General features: G+C 29.7%; 1 pseudogene; it reads right to left on the bottom strand.

Annotated features, from left to right (window-relative positions):
- Positions 1–7,448: 7,448 nt before the first annotated feature.
- LOC145050147 (major pollen allergen Ole e 10 pseudogene) lies at positions 7,449–8,005 on the bottom strand (annotated as a pseudogene).
- Between the last annotated feature and the right edge of the window lie 10,529 nt (positions 8,006–18,534).

Raw genomic sequence — 18,534 nt, 5'->3', positions numbered from 1 at the left:
TATTTTATAAAATATGGTGCTTTTTTAGAATGGTTTATGAAATATGTTGGGAATGTTCATTCAGATTTATAATGTTTTGGATTCGTAACTGTTTATGTTCTTACAAATTAAAGAGTTCAACTTTGTAATTAATTATGTATATTTTTTAATTACTACGTAAGTTATAAATGATTAATTACATGTACAAACACACACACACTTATATATATATATATATATATATATATATATATATATATATATATATATACCCTAATAAATGAAAATGACTTTGCCACATGTCATTCTCTCATAAAATTAGCCATATGTAATTTTGTTATAATTTTGAGATATATATTTATTTTCCACTTGTCATTGCTTTAATTTATGATTAATTTAGTTTTCATAAATTAAACCTACCATAGTGACTATTAATTTTAAATTATAAATTATAAATTTTAAATTAAATTTCAAATAAATTTACAGTTTAAACCTTTATGTTTAACATTTTGTTATAATTAACTCGTTTAGCACACTTAACACATAATTTTAATTAATTTATTTTTTGCATGTTTTTTTCTCATAATTTTCACTTATTTCAATTTCAAATTCAAATAAAATTTCTATTTAATCGTTCGTACTTAACATTTTGTTTTAATCAACCCGTATAACATACGGGTTTCACAACTAGTATATATATATATATATATATATATATATATATATATATATATATAATTACTTCTGAGTTATGCATGGACCAATAACTCAGACACTAACTAGGGCCTTTGCAGACGTGGGGTTTTTAAAATTAGCATAGGTTTTATATTTTGTGGATTTGGTAAAACTATCAAATGTAGCACCACTAAGTACGATCAACATATCAAAGTGTTGGTGATCAAGTTTATTATTATTCATTACGATGTTTACGCCTATTTGCATTCGTTTATTTGTTTACTGTTTATATGTATGTTTATGTTCATATATGTTCACTTATTTTTATTTGTCTTCAATTGTTTATGCTTCTTTAACTTAGTTTGATTAAAACACATAAACGAAAGAAGATGAACACAATCATTTATGTTAGTTTAAAAACAAGTTGTTAGGATCCGACTTATATATGTCATGTGGGTATAGGCCAATTCAAGAAAATGTTTAAGATCCCATTTATTATAAATCATAGGGCATGTCATTAGTGCATTAGACCAATATTCGAGCAGAAATTAGTGTCATACTACAAATATTGCCACTTATTTTTCCACCCAGATAATTGGGGGAACAGGTTGGACCAGAAACTTATTCTCGAATAAATATGCTACTTACCCTCATAACTAAAAATAGTTGTAGGAAGAAAATCGTGTTGTTAGAACTATTCTATTACATATTGAGCCAAATTTAGTTTGAATGGGTTAGGAGGTGCATAATTCATACACTCTTTAGATGATTTTAAGTCTAAGGGCAGTGTCCTTCTTGGGTCCCTAGGGAATTTCCCTGGCTCATAAAGGCATGTATTTTTGTGAATTATAAGCTTCTAGAAAATAGAAAAATGTATACATATGTTTAGTGCAATCCAAAACTAATAGAGTCAAAATTACATATTTCAGAGAAATTATCAGAATCCCATTGTTTTTTTTCATATTTGTTACCTGTTTTTTTAATTAATAAAACCACATACATGACATCAACACAAAAACAAGTATAGTGACCTACACCTACGTACAATAAAAAAATTATGAGTTAAGAAAATTATATAAAGAAAAACTAATAAAACCGATAATCACCGACCAAAACTGTATCATGACAAGTTAGCAATATTATTTATGACTAATATTATGGTTCTCATCAAAGTGTCTTTAATTTATACCCTTCAAAGGAAGTACACTCACGATTCCCAATGCGAGTTTCAATCAAAAGCCAACTTGGTACATAATTCGTAATCTGGGATCCAAGGATTTACACAAGCATTTCACCCAAAATCTTATGGTTCACGACAACCATTCACTAAATTGGAATATTGAAAAATTATAATATAAAGTCCTTACTTCCAAACATCATAATGCTTAGAAAAAGTTTTGAACACATGATTGTGAAACACGCTTAAAATTTTGAACATGTTAAAAGGAAATTCTCTTAGTGAAAATGATTTCCTTCACGGATTTTATACATAATTGAACAATACGATTTGTTTTCGATAGTTGAACTTTATTTAGGGACTAAAAAGATCAAAAACTGTGTAATATAATTAAAAGAAGAGAGAGTAGAAGTTTTATATGTTTTTTTTTATTTGAAGAGTGTATAAAATATTTTTTCGAACGTTCTTGAGAGAATTCAAAAATTGGCTTACTGAAAAATTTCGCTCCAAATTATTTCATGTGTTATATATCGATGACCACTAAAACAAGTTCAAAATTTTAAAAAACATAACATTTTCGGGCTAGATAATTTAGTTTGTAATATTTAAAGGATACAATAGCTTTCTTATATACATCATGAGAAAATGTTAATTTTCATGAATAACCCTCCAAAGTATTTGAAGGTCGCCTCAAACTCAAGAATCATTTGAGTAGTGTACACATAATTGGAAATTAATTGAATTCTTTGAAACATTACAGAAGTCTTACAAAAAAACCATATTATTGATGTTTAATCTAAAAAAGGATAACATCATAACCTTAATTTCAATCGTTGTTCTAATTTATTTTCAAAACCCATCAAATTATATTTAACCAACAATAAAACATTTCACTTAAACTCAAAAGAAATGATTTTTTTTTCTATAGATGGACTTAATTTCAATCATTTTTTCTAATTTATTTTCAAAATCCATCAAATCATATATAACCAACAATAAAACATTTCACTTAAACTCAAAAGAAATCAAACGATATGTTTTCCATAGATGGACTTTATTTAGGCATTAAAAAGATCGAAAATTGTATAATATAATTAAAAGAAGAGAGAGTAGAAGATTAATATGTTTTTTTCTTGATTTGAAGATTATTAAACATATGTTTTCGATCTGAAAACGTTCTTGAGAGAATTCAATAATTAGTTCAGTGAAAAATTTCGCTCCAAGTTATTTCATGTCTTATATATCGATGACCACTAAAATAAGTTCAAAATTCTAAAAGACATAACATTTTTGGGCTAGGTTACTTAGTTTGTAATATTTAAAGGATATAGTAGCTTTCTTATATACATAAAAAGAAAATGTTAATTTTCATAAATAACCCTCCAAACTATTTGAAGGTCGAATCAAACTCAAGAATTATTTGAGTAGTATACACCTTATTGCAAATTAATGAAAGCAAATAAACTTTACAGAAGTCTTACAAAAAAACATATTATCAATGTTTAATCTATAAAAGGATAACATCATAACCTTAATTTTAGTCTTTTTTCTAATTTATCTTCAAATTCCATCGAATGATATTTAACAAATAATAAAACATTTCACTTAAACTCAAAAGAAATCAAAAGAGTACGTATATTTTGAAAATGAAGAATAACGTTACTTTCTTAAAATGACATACGATGTTCTAAGCGTACACACAATATAATATATCAAACACCATGTAAAGAGTAAAAAAACATTTTATTTCCACCTATTAGATTGTTTTATACATTCTTTTCACCCTTCAAGAATTTGAAAAAAATATGATCTTCCCTTCAACGTGTGGTTCGATTACGAATTTTTCATCACTTAGGGGTAGACACATGTCCTGAAAGCTACATAAAAACAACACAAAATTAGTTTCAATTTGTACACCTATCACCCGATATTTGATGTGCCGGAGCATTTCTTTAGAAAATCTTCCAATACAAAAAGAATCTTACACGGATCTGTGACAGCAGGAGTAGCGTAACTAATATCGCATACACCATTAATTTGAAAGTTAAGATCAATAGCATAAGACGCATGATTTCGCACAGTGTTAGGGTTAAAGCATGATCCTCCGGGTTGAATCTCCTTGCAGTCGAGTTGTCCACAAAGATAGTCAAGAACTTGTTGCAACTTCGGTTCGGTAGCCTGGCTTTGAGCTACACACCAAGTCTTCCCCTATCCATTATCAAAACAAAAAAAAACATCATAATCCCATTAAATATTTGCATTATATATTCCAATCTAAAATACATTTTAAGTTGTTAGTACAATGATAATGAGTTTTTTTTATATATATCTTACTTGCACGGAATTGGTGCACATAATGAGGCACAAGAAAAAACCAATGAAACACACTAAGAATGTAAGTCTTCCCATTATTTTATAAAATATGGTGCTTTTTTAGAATGGTTAATGAAATATGTTGGGAATGTTCTTTCAAATTTATAATGTTTCGGATTCGTAACTGTTTATGTTCTTACAAATTAAAGAGTTCAACTTTGTAATTAATTATGTATATTTTTTAATTACTACATAAGTTATACATGATTAATTACATGTACACACACACACACATATATATATATATATATATATATATATATATATATATATATATATATCATTATTACTTCTGAGTTATGCATGGACTAATAACTGACACTAACCAGGGCCTTTGCTGACATGGGGTTTTTAAAATTAGCATAGGTTTTATACTTTGTGGATTTGGTAAAACTATCAAATGTAGCACCACTAAGTACGATCAACATATCAAAGTGTTGGTGATCAAGTTTTATTATTATTCATTACGATGTTTACGCGTATTTGCATTCGTTTATTTGTTTACTGTTTATATGTATGTTTATGTTCATATATGTTCACTTATTTTTATTTATCTTTAATTGTTTATGCTTCTTTAACTTAGTTTGATTAAAAAACATAAACGAGAGAAGATGAACACAATCATTTATGTTAGTTTAAAAACAAGTTGTTAGGATTCGACTTATATATGTCATGTGGGTATTGGCCAATTCAAGAAAATGTTTAAGATCCCATTTATTATAAACCATAGGGCATGTCATTAGTGCATTAGACCAATAGTTTAGCCAAAATTAGTGTCATACTAAAAATATTGCCACTTATTTTCCCACCCAGATAATTGGAACAAGTTGGACCAGAAACTTATTCTCGAATAAATACGCTGCTTACCCTCATAACTAAAAATAGTTGTAAGAAGAAAATCGTGTGGTTTGAACTATTCTATTACATATTGAGCCAAATTTAGTTTGAATGTGTTAGGAGATGCATAATTCATACACTCTTTAGATGATTTCAAGTCTAAGGGCAGTGTCCTTCTTGGGTCCCTAGGACATTTCCCTGGCTCATAAAGGCATGTATTTCTGTGAATTATGAGCTTCTAGAACATAGAAAAATGTATACATATGTTTAGTGCAATCCAAAACTAATAGAGTCAAAATTACATATTTCTGAGAAAGTATCAGAATCCCATTTTTTTTTCATATTTGTTACCTGTTTTTTTAATTAATTAAACCACATAAATGACATCAACACAAAAACAAGTATAGTGACCTACACCTAAGTACAATACAAAAATTATGAGCCAAGAAAATTACATAAAGAAAAACTAATAAAATCGATAATCACCGACCAAAACTGTATCATGTCAAGTTAGCAATATTATTTACGGCTAAATATTATGGTTCTCATCAAAGTGTCTTTAATTTATACCCTTCAAAGGAAGTACACTCACGATTCCCAATGCGAGTTTCAATCAAAAGCCAACTTGGTACATAATTCGTAATCTGGGATCCAAGGATTTACACTAGCATTTCACCCAAAATCTTATGGTTCACGACAACCATTCACTAAATTGGGATATAGAAAAATTATAATATAAAGTCCTTACTTCCAAACATCATAATGCTTAGAAAAAGTTTTGAACGCATGATTGTGAAACACGCTTAAAATTTTGAACATGTTAAAAGGAAATTCTCATAGTGAAAATGATTTCCTTCACGGATTTTATACATAATTGAACAATTCGATTTGTTTTCCATAGATGAACTTTATTTAGGGACTAAAAAGATCAAAAACCGTGTAATATAATTAAAAGAAGAGAGAGTAGAAGTTTTATATGTTTTTTTATTTGAAGATTATTTAAAATATTTTTTCGAACGTTCTTGAGAGAATTCAAAAATTGGCTTAGTAAAAAACTTCGCTCCAAATTATTTCATGTGTTATATATCGATGACCACTAAAACAAGTCCAAAATTTAAAAAACATAACATTTTCGGGCTAGGTAATTTAGTTTGTAATATTTAAAGGATACAATAGCTTTCTTATATACATCATGAGAAAATGTTAATTTTCATGAATAACCCTCCAAAGTATTTGAAGGTCGCCTCAAACTCAAGAATCATTTGAATAGTATACACATTATTGCAAATTAATGGAAGCAAAGAAACGTTACAGAAGTCTTACAAACAAACCATATTATCGATGTTTAATCTAAAAAAGGATAACATCATAACCTTAATTTCAATATTTGTTCTAATTTATTTTCAAAACCCATCAAATCATATTTAACCAACAATAAAACATTTCACTTAAACTCAAAAGAAATCAAAATTTTTTTCTACAGATGGACTTAGTTTCAATGTTTTTTCTAATTTATTTTCAAAATCTATCAAATCATATATAACCAACAATAAAACATTTCACTTAAACTCAAAAGAAATCAAACGATATGTTTTCCATAGATGGACTTTATTTACGGATTAAAAAGATCAAAAACTGTATAATATAATTAAAAGAAGAGAGAGTAGAAGATTTATAAGTTTTTTTTTCTTGATTTGAAGATTACTAAACATATTTTTTCGATCTGAAAACGTTCTTGAGAGAATTCAATAATTAGTTCGGTGAAAAATTTTGCTCCAAGTTATTTCATGTCTTATATATCGATGACCACTGAAATAAGTTCAAAATTCTAAAAGACATAACATTTTCGGGCTAGGTTACTTAGTTTGTAATATTTAAAGGATACAATAGCTTTCTTATATACATAAAAAGAAAATGTTAATTTTCATAAGTTACCCTCCAAACTATTTGAAGGTCGAATCAAACTCAAGAATCATTTGAGTAGTATACACATTATTGCAAATTAATGAAAGGAAATAAACTTTACAGAAGTCTTACAAAAAAACATATTATCGATGTTTAATCTAAAAAAGGATAACATCATAACCTTAATTTCAGTCTTTTTTCTAATTTATCTTCAAATTCCATTGAATCATATTTAACAAATAATAAAACATTTCACTTAAACTCAAAAGAAATCAAACGAGTACTTATATTTTGAAAATGAAGAATAACGTTACTTTCTTAAAATTGCATATGATGTTCTAAGCATACACTCAATATAATATATCAAACACCATGTAACGAGTAAAAGAACATTTTATTTCCACTTATTAGATTGTTTTATACATTCTTTTCACCCTTCAAGAATTTGAAAAAAATATGATCTTCCCTTCAACGTGTCGTTCTATTACGAATTTTTCATCAGTTACGGGTAGACACATGTCCCGAAAGCTACATAAAAACAACACAAAATTAGTTTCAATTTGTACACCTATCACCCGATATTTGATGTGCCGGAGCATTTCTTTAGAAAATATTCCAATACAAAAAGAAACTTACATGGATCTGTGACAGCAGGAGTAGCGTAACTAATATCGCATACACCATTAATTTGAAAGTTAAGATCAATAGCATAAGACGCATGATTTCGCACAGTGTTAGGGTTAAAGCATGATCCTCCAGGTTGAATCTCCTTGCAGTCGAGTTGTCCACAAAGATAGTCAAGAACTTGTTGCAACTTCGGTTCGGTAGCCTGGCTTTGAGCTACACACCAAGTTTTCCCCTATCCATTATCAAAACAAAAAAAACATCATAATCCCATTAAATATTTGCATAATATTTTCCACTCTAAAATACATTTTTAGTTGTTAGTACAATAATAATGAGTTTTTTTTATATATATCTTACTTGCACGGAATTGGTGCACATAATGAGGCACATGAAAAAACCAATGAAGCACGGTGAGAATGTAAGTCTTGCCATTATTTTATAAAATATGGTGCTTTTTTAGAATGGCTTATGAAATATGTTGGGAATGTTCATTCAAATTTATAATGTTTCGGATTCGTAACTGTTTATGTTCTTACAAATTAAAGTGTTCAACTTTGTAATTAATTATGTATATTTTTTAATTACTACGTAAGTTATACATGATTAATTACGTGTACACACACTTATATATATATATATATATATATATATATATATATATATATATATATCATAACTACTTTTGAGTTATGCATGGCCCATTAACTCAGACACTAACCAGGGCCTTTGCTGACGTGGGGTTTTTAAAATTAGGATAGGTTTTATATTTTGTGGATTTGGTAAAACTATCCAATGTAGCACCACTAAGTACGATCAACATATCAAAGTGTTGGTGATCAAGTTTTATTATTATTCATTACGATGTTTACGCCTATTTGCATTCGTTTATTTGTTTACTGTTTATATGTATGTTTATGTTCATATATGTTCACTTATTTTTATTTGTCTTCAATTGTTTATGCTTCTTTAACTTAGTTTGATTAAAAAACATAAACGAAAGAAGATGAACACATCTCTATCCAGATCCATGATTTGTATCTAAGTTTTGAATTTCGGGACGAAATTCCCTGTAACGGGGGGATAATGTGACAACCTATAATTTATTCCGTCACTAAAACCGTTCCCGTCGAATAAAAACCGTCGTATTCAATTCATTCCGTTAACCTTTGCGTTAAATAAATTTTATCGCGACTTTTATTTTATTTTCGTAAGTGTCGGGATGTGTCATGATCATTAAAATATTTTCCATATTTGTTTGGAAAATTATTATTTTCATCAAAGTCGTGATTACGGCTAATTTATCGGGTAAGACCAAAAGCACTGTCTAACGGCAATATCGGGTAGAATACCACCGAGCCACAAACTCAACCCCTATATAAGGGATTGATTGACATCATTTTGAGGCTTTTTGTCTCTCTATAAAAACTTTCTCTCTCTACACTCTCTCTCTAGAACTTGAAATTGGCCCAAAAACCTCATTTCAAGCTTCATTTTGGTAAGAAATCTATCCTAGCATGTTTCTAAGCTTGTTTATCACTCAAATTTGTGTTTAATCTACCCAAAACACATATGAACATGTGTTTACGGTTTGGGGACCCTCCCAAAACCATGAACACCTCATATATGGGTTTTGAAGCCTCAAAACCCCTCCAAAACACTTCTAGGGCTTAGATTCGGACTAGAAACTTGCATGTATGAGCTTAGGACCCTAAAATCGTATCATATGATGTGTGGACATGAGTTTACGGTCCAAGCATGTTCTTGGACCGTAAACCCTCATTCATGGACCATAAACTCATGTTAGTGAGTCAAAATGCCCTTAAACACCTTTAAATGCTTCCATGGGAGTGTAGAACCTCATAATCTTTCATGTGATGCACCAAAACATCCTCAAAGGCATCAAACTTGAGTTTATGGCCCAACAACATTTTTGGACCGTAAACCCACCTCCTTAGGCTGTAAACACCCCTCAAAGGGTGTTAAGGTGCCTTTAACCCCTTGAATAGCTTGGTTTTGCACCTAGAATCACATGTGATTGAATTACAACCACCAAAGCCCTTGATTCATCGACAAATATGAGTTTACGGTTGTAAACTCATGAGTTTAAGGTAGTAAACTCCCCAAGAACATCTCCTTAGACCGTAAACTCATTTCCCAAGGCCATTTCAAGTCCCGATGACTTCCTAAGCCATGGAATCGACCCTAGAACCTTCCCGTGTGCATTGTATGACCATTTGGCATCCAAGAACCCACCACCCATAAGTTTACAGCCATAAACTCATGGGGATATGGTCAATGGGCCGTAAACTCCTCAAGGAGTTTACTCTTGAAGAGTAAACTCCATATTTAGGCCCTACACACCCTTAGATGCTACCCGGATCACTCCTAACACTTGAATTGAAGTGTTTTCATGTCTTGGAGTGCATATTCACGTCTAATTAGTGGTTCAAAGTCTAATTAGATACATTTGTATATCATTTCATACTATATAGGAACCTTGCGCGTAATCAGGCCCGAACTGACAACTAGCATCCTAACCAACACGTGTTTTCGTCTGGTGAGTTCATACCCCTACCCTTTTTCAATGTTTTTCACTGTTTTCAGGGGGAATACAAGCAAAGTACAAGGGATACATGTACTCAAAACTTGTTTTACATGTGTTGTGTTTCATATTACATATGCTTTTAATACTGATAATCATAACAGATAACCATTTGAACTTGAAGAACATTTATTCAGATTATTTGTGAAATACGTTATAAAATGTTGTATTTTATATTTTCACAAATGGTTTTCCATATTATATATCAGTTAAAAGCATGACATTTGAACCTTGAACATGAAACTTAGTACACTGTTTTGTCCTCGGTAACACTCCACAGAAATACGCGAGTGGAGGATCATTGTTTGTAACAGGATCTTTCTGTATTATTACTAGTAAATTTGTTATTCCTATAAATTGGAGACACGTCCTCGGTAAACACTCCACAGAGATACACGAGTGGAGGACCGCACCCGTAACCAGAATCTCTTAGATAGGGAGCGTGACTTGAGTGTATAGATCTATACGGGGCTGACTACCCCACACCTGGCTGCTAGCTACAGCCGAACCGAAAGGTGCAAGGGTGACGAAAGTCATAAGGTGATGTGGACTACTTATTGTCATATCTAGTCTATCGTATGGTTATGGAACTCGCAATTTGGATAACAGAGATTTACTAAATAGTAATAATGAATAAAGTAACTATGTTTACTTTGTATATATTAGTTTTATATACGTGTTAAAACTAATACATTTCACAAGGACAACCAAGTTTTCAGTATACATCTTTCACAATTGGTAACCAACATTTAGGAAAATATGGGATTTTCCTGGGGTAACATTTGTACATAACCAGAATCGTGTAACATTTCAGATAACTAAACTTTACAGTTCACAAGAGTAAACATGTTTTCAGTGTACATCTTTTACATTACATTTTGGGATTCAATAACCAATTATTAAGAAAATATAGGATTTTCTTGGTGTGTATCATTTCCAGAAACAGAAAAGAACTTGTACATTTTCAGAAAACAAACCGCTTATGAACTCACCAGCGTTATGCTGATTTTCAAACTGCTTGTATTCTCAGGTCTGCATTAGACAGGTACCCGATGATTCCTTTTGGCGAAGACGGAATGCGTTGAAGACTCGTCTTACTTTTTTTCATATATACTATGTATCACATCTGTACAACTTTACTTTCAAACAAATGTAAACCTTTATAAATGTAATGTAATGGTTGTTTACTGTACTTACTATGTGCATTGGATTTGATACTCAACGTGGAGTCAACCTCGAAAATGTTTCCGCCTTCGGTTTTCGGGGTGTGACACATATTTCAGAGAAAGTATCAAAATCCCATTTTTTTTTCATATTTGTTAACTGTTTTTTTAATTAATTAAACCACATACATGACATCAACACAAAAACATGTATAGTGACCTACACCTAAGTACAATACAAAAATTATGAGCCAAGAAAATTACATAAAGAAAAACTAATAACACCGATAATCACCGACCAAAACTGTAGCATGTCAAGTTAGCAATATTATTTACGGCTAAATATTATGGTTCTCATCAAAGTGTCTTTAATTTATACCCTTCAAAGGAAGTACACTCACGATTCCCAATGCGAGTTTCAATCAAAAGACAACTTGGTACATTATTCGTAATCTGGGATCCAAGGAATTATACTAGCATTTCACCCAAAATCTTATGGTTCACGACAACCATTCACTAAATTGGGATATAGAAAAATTATAATATAAAGTCCTTACTTCCAAACATCATAATGCTTAGAAAAAGTTTTGAACACATGATTGTGAAACACGCTTAAAATTTTGAACATGTTAAAAGGAAATTCTCATAGTGAAAATGATTTCCTTCACGGATTTTATACATAATTGAACAATACGATTTGTTTTCCATAGTTGAACTTTATTTAGGGACTAAAAACATCAAAAACCATGTAATATAATTAAAAGAAGAGAGAGTAGAAGTTTTATATGTTTTTTTTTATTTGAAGATTATTTAAAATATTTTTTCGAACGTTCTTGAGAGAATTCAATAATTGGCTTAGTGAAAAATTTCGCTCCAAATTATTTCATGTCTTATATATCGATGACCACTAAAAGAAGTTCAAAATTTTTAAAAACATAACATTTTCGGGCTAGGTTATTTAGTTTGTAATATTTAAAGGATACAATAGCTTTCTTATTTACATAAATAGAAAATGTTAATTTTCATGAATAACCCTCCAAAGTATTTGAAGGTCGCCACAAACTCAAGAATCATTTGAATAGTATACACATAATTGCAAATTAATGGAAGCAAAGAAACATTACAGAAGTCTTACAAAAAAACCATATTATCGATGTTTAATCTAAAAAAGGATAAGATCATAACCTTAATTTCAATCTTTGTTCTACGTTATTTTCAAAACCCATCAAATCATATTTAACCAACAATAAAACTTTTCACTTAAACTCAAAAGAAATCAAAATTTTTTTTTCTATAGATGGACTTAATTTCAATCTTTTTTCTAATTTATTTTCAAAATCCATCAAATCATATATAACCAACAATAAAACATTTCACATAAACTCAAAAGAAATCAAACGATATGTTTTCCATAGATGGACTTTATTTAGGGATTAAAAAGATTGAAAACTGTATAATACAATTAAAAGAAGAGAGAGTAAAAGATTTATATGTTGTTTTTTCTTAATTTGAAGATTATTAAACATATTTTTTCGATCTGAAAACTTTCTTGAGAGAATTCAACAATTAGTTCAGTGAAAAATTTCGCTCCAAGTTATTTCATGTCTTATATATCGATAACCACTAAAATAAGTTCAAAATTCTAAAAGACATAACATTTTCGAGCTAGGTTACTTAGTTTGTAATATTTAAAGGATACAGTAGCTTTCTTATATACATAAAAAGAAAATGTTAATTTTCATAAGTAACCCTCCAAACTATTTGAAGGTCGAATCAAACTCAAGAATCATTTGAGTAGTATACACGTTATTGCAAATTAATGAAAGTAAATAAACTTTACAGAAGTTTTACAAAAAAACATATTATCGATGTTTAATCTAAAAAAGAATAACATCATAAACTTAATTTCAGTCTTTTTTCTAATTTATTTTCAAATTCAATCAAATCATATTTAACATATAATAAAACATTTCACTTAAACTCAAAAGAAATCAAACGAGTACGTATATTTTGAAAATGAAGACTAACGTTACTTTCTTAAAATGACATATGATGTTCTAAGCATACACACATTATAATATATCAAACAACATGTAACGAGTAAAAGAACATTTTATTTCCACTTATTAGATTGTTTTATACATTCTTTTCACCCTTCAAGAATTTGAAAAAAATATGATCTTCCCTTCAACGTGTCGTTCGATTACGAATTTTTCATCACTTAGGCGTAGACACATGTCCCGAAAGCTACATAAAACAACACAAAATTAGTTTCAATTTGTACACCTATCACCCGATATTTGATGTGCCAGAGCATTTCTTTAGAAAATATTCCAATAGAAAAAGCAACTTACATGGATCTGTGATAGCAGGAGTAGCGTAACTAATATCGCATACACCATTAATTTGAAAGTTAAGATCAATAGCATAAGACGCATGATTTCGCACAGTGTTAGGGTTAAAGCACGATCCTCCATGTTGAATCTCCTTGCAGTCGACTTGTCCACAAAGATAGTCAAGAACTTGTTGCAACTTCGGTTCGGTAGCCTGGCTTTGAGCTACACACCAAGTTTTCCCCTATCCATTATCAAAAAAACAAAAAAAATCATAATCCCATTAAATATTTGCATAATATTTTCCAATCTAAAATACATTTTAAGTTGGTAGTACAATAATAATGAGTTTTTTTATATATATATATCCTACTTGCACAGTATTGATGTACATAATGAGGCACAAGAAAAAACCAATGAAGCACAGTGAGAATGTAAGTCTTGCCATTATTTTATAAAATATGGTGCTTTTTTAGAATGGTTTATGAAATATGTTGGGAATGTTCATTCAAATTTATAATGTTTTGGATTCGTAACTGTTTATGTTCTTACAAATTAAAGAGTTCAACTTTGTAATTAATTATGTATATTTTTTTAATACTACGTAAGTTATACATGATTAATTACATGCACACACACACACACACACACACATATATATATATATATATATCATAATTACTTCTGAGTTATGCATGGACCATTAACTCGGACAATAATCAAGGCCATTGCTGACGTGGGGTTTTTAAAATTAGCATAGGTTTTATATTTTGTGGATTTGGTAAAAATATCAAATGTAGCACCACTAAGTATGATCAACATATCAAAGTGTTGGTGATCAAGTTTTATTATTATTCATTACGATGTTTACGACTATTCGCATTCGTTTATTTGTTTACTTTTTATATGTATGTTTAGGTTCATATATGCTCACTTATTTTTATTTGTCTTCAATTGTTTATGCTTCTTTAACTTAGTTTGATTAAAAAACATAAACGAAAGAAGATGAACACAATCATTTATGTTAGTTTAAAAACAAGTTGTTAGGATCCGACTTATATATGTCATGTGGGTATTGGCCAATTCAAGAAAATGTTTAAGATCCCATTTATTATAAACCATAGGGCATGTCATTAGTGCATTAGACCAATAGTCGAGCCAAAATCAGTGTCATGCTACAAATATTGCCACTTATTTTCCCACCCAGATAATTGGAACAAATTGGACAAGAAACTTATTCTCGAATAAATACGCTACTTACCCTCATAACTAAAAATAGTTGTAGGAAGAAAATCTTGTGATTAGAACTATTCTATTACATATTGAGCCAAATTTAGTTTGAAATGGTTAGGAGGTGCATAATTCATACACTCTTTAGATGATTTCAAGTCTAAGGGCAGTGTCCTTCTTGGGTCCCTAGGGCATTTCCCTAGCTTATAAAAGCATGTATTTCTGTGAATTATGAGCTTCTAGAACATAGAAAAATATATACATATGTTTAGTGCAATCCAAAACTAATAGAGTTAAAATTACATATTTCAGAGAAAGTATCAGAATCCCAATGTTTTTTTTTCATATTTGTTACCTATTTTTTAATTAATTAAACCACATACATGACATCAACACAAAAACAAGTATAGTGACCTACACCTAAGTACAATACAAAAATTATGAACCAAGAAAATTACATAAAGAAAAACTAATAAAACCGATAATCACCGACCAAAACTGTATCATGTCAAGTTAGCAATATTATTTACGGCTAAATATTATGGTTCTCATCAAAGTGTCTTTAATCTATACCCTTCAAAGGAAGTACACTCACGATTCCCAATGTGAGTTTCAGTCAAAAGCCAACTTGGTACATAATTCGTAATCTGGGATCCAAGGATTTACACTAGCATTTCACCCAAAATCTTATGGTTCACGACAACCATTCACTAAATTGGGATATAGAAAAATTGTAATATAAAGTCCTTACTTCCAAACATCATAATGCTTAGAAAAAGTTTTGAACACATGATTGTGAAACACGCTTAAAATTTTGAACATGTTAAAAGGTAATTCTTATAGTGAAAATGATTTCCTACACGGATTTTGTACATAATTGAACAATACGATTTGTTTTCCATAGATGGACTTTATTTAGGGACTGAAAAAAGGATAACATCATAATCTTAATTTCAATCTTTGTTCTAATTTATTTTCAAACCCATCAAATCTTATTTAACCAACAATAAGACATTTCACTTAAACTCAAAAGAAATCAAATTTTTTTTCTATAGATGGACCTAATTTCAATATTTTTTCTAATTTATTTTCAAAATCCATCAAATCATATATAACCAACAATAAAACATTTCACTTAAACTCAAAAGAAATCAAACGATATGTTTTCCATAGATGGATTTTTTTTGGGATTAAAAAGATCGAAAACTGTATAATATAATTAAAAGAAGAGAGAGTAGAAGATTTATATGTTTTTTTTTTCTTGATTTGAAGATTATTAAACATATTTTTGGATCTGAAAACGTTCTTGAGAGAATTCAATAATTAGTTCAGTGAAAAATTTCGCTCCAAGTTATTTCATGTGTTATATATCGATAACCACTAAATAAGTTCAAATTTCTAAAAGACATAACATTTTCGGGCTTGGTTACTTAGTTTGTAATATTTAAAGGATACAGTAGCTTTCTTATATACATAAAAAGAAAATGTTAATTTTCATAAATAACCCTCCAAACTATTTGAAGGTCGAATCAAATTCAATAATCATTTGAGTAGTATACACATTATTGCAAATTAATGAAAGTAAATAAACTTTACAGAAGTCTTACAAAAAATCATATCATCGATGTTTAATCGAAAAAAGGATAACATCATAAACTTAATTTCAGTCTTTTTTCTAATTTATTTTCAAATTCCATCAAATCATATTTAGCATATAATAAAACATTTCACTTAAACTCAAAAGAAATCAAACGAGTACGTATATTTTGAAAATGAAGAATAACGTTACTTTCTTAAAATGGCATATGATGTTCTAAGCATACACACATTATAATATATCAAACAACATGTAACGAGTAAAAGAACATTTTATTTCCACTTATTAGATTGTTTTATACATTCTTTTCACCCTTCAAGAATTTGAAAAAAATATGATCTTCCCTTCAACGTGTCGTTCGATTACGAATTTTTCATCACTTAGGCGTAGACACATGTCCCGAAAGCTACATAAAACAACACAAAATTAGTTTCAATTTGTACACCTATCACCCGATATTTGATGTGCCAGAGCATTTCTTTAGAAAATATTCCAATAGAAAAAGAAACTTACGTGGATCTGTGACAGCAGGAGTAGCGTAACTAATATCGCATACACCATTAATTTGAAAGTTAAGATCAATAGCATAAGACACATGATTTCGCATAGTGTTAGGGTTAAAGCACGATCCTCCAGGTTGAATCTCCTTGCAGTCGAATTGTCCACAAAGATAGTCAAGTTGCAACTTCGGTTCGGTAGCCTGGCTTTGAGCTACACACCATGTTTTCCCCAATCCTTTATCAAAACAACAACAAAAAAACATCATAATCCCATTAAATATTTGCATAATATTTTCCAATCTAAAATACATTTTAAGTTGTTAGTACAATAATAATGAGTTTTTTTTATATATATATCTTACTTGCACGGAATTGGTTCACATAATGAGGCACAAGAAAAACAGTGAGAATGTAAGTCTTGCCATTATTTTATAAAATATGGTGCTTTTTTAGAATGGATTATGAAATATGTTGGGAATGTTCATTCAAATTTATAATGTTTCGGATTCGTAACTGTTTATGTTCTTAAAAATTAAAGAGTTCAACTTTGTAATTAATTATGTATATTTTTTAATTACTATGTAAGTTATACATGATTAATTACATGTACACAGACACACATACACACACACACACACACATATATATATATATATATATATATATATATATATATATATATATCATAATTACTTCTGAGTTATGCATGGACCTATAACTCAGACAATAACCAGGGCCTTTGCTGACGTGGGGTTTTTAAAATTAGCATAGGTTTTATATTTTGTGGATTTGGTAAAACTGTCAAATGCAGCACCACTAAGTACGATCAACATATCAAAGTGTTGGTGATCAAGTTTTATTATTGTTCATTACGATGTTTACGCCTATTTGCATTCGTTTATTTGTTTACTGTTTATATGTATATTTATGTTCATATATGTTCACTTATTTTTATTTGTCTTTGTGACAACCCGTAAATTATTCTGTCATTGTAAACCGTTTCCGTTAAATAAAACCGTTTGTATTTCAAATTTTTCCGTTTAACTTTTCGGTTAAGTTAATTTAATTGACACTTTTGTTATGACCTCTTGAGTGTCCAAACCCATTAGAAACACATAAAAATACCCTTGTTATTTATTTGCAAAAAAAAAAAATTAGTTACGACTAAGTCGTAATTACAACAATTAAATCGGGTACGACCATAAGCCTCGTTTAACGACAGTATCGGGTAGATTTCCTCCAGGTCATAAACTCAACGCCTATATAAGGGATTGAGTGACCACATTTGGAAGCGTTTTCACTCTCTTAAAACACTTTCTCTCACTACTCTCTCTCTAAAACTCGACTTTGATCCAAAACCCTTCCAAATCACTTCTAGTGTTTAGTTAAGACCTTTGGACTTGCAGGAATGGACTTAGAACATCAAAATCTTACCAATTGGGGAGTAAACTTGAGTTTACGGCCCAAGAACATTCTTGGACTGTAAACTCCTCTTCTTAGACCATAAACACTTCCAAAGGGTGTAAAAGTGCCCCC

Source organism: Lactuca serriola, chromosome 5 (genome assembly GCF_051521515.1).
Source record: "Lactuca serriola cultivar US96UC23 chromosome 5, Lser_US96UC23_V15, whole genome shotgun sequence".
Lineage (NCBI taxonomy): Eukaryota > Viridiplantae > Streptophyta > Magnoliopsida > Asterales > Asteraceae > Lactuca > Lactuca serriola.
Note: the sequence above shows the minus strand (reverse complement) of the source record. Positions and strands in the feature narration are given on the sequence as shown.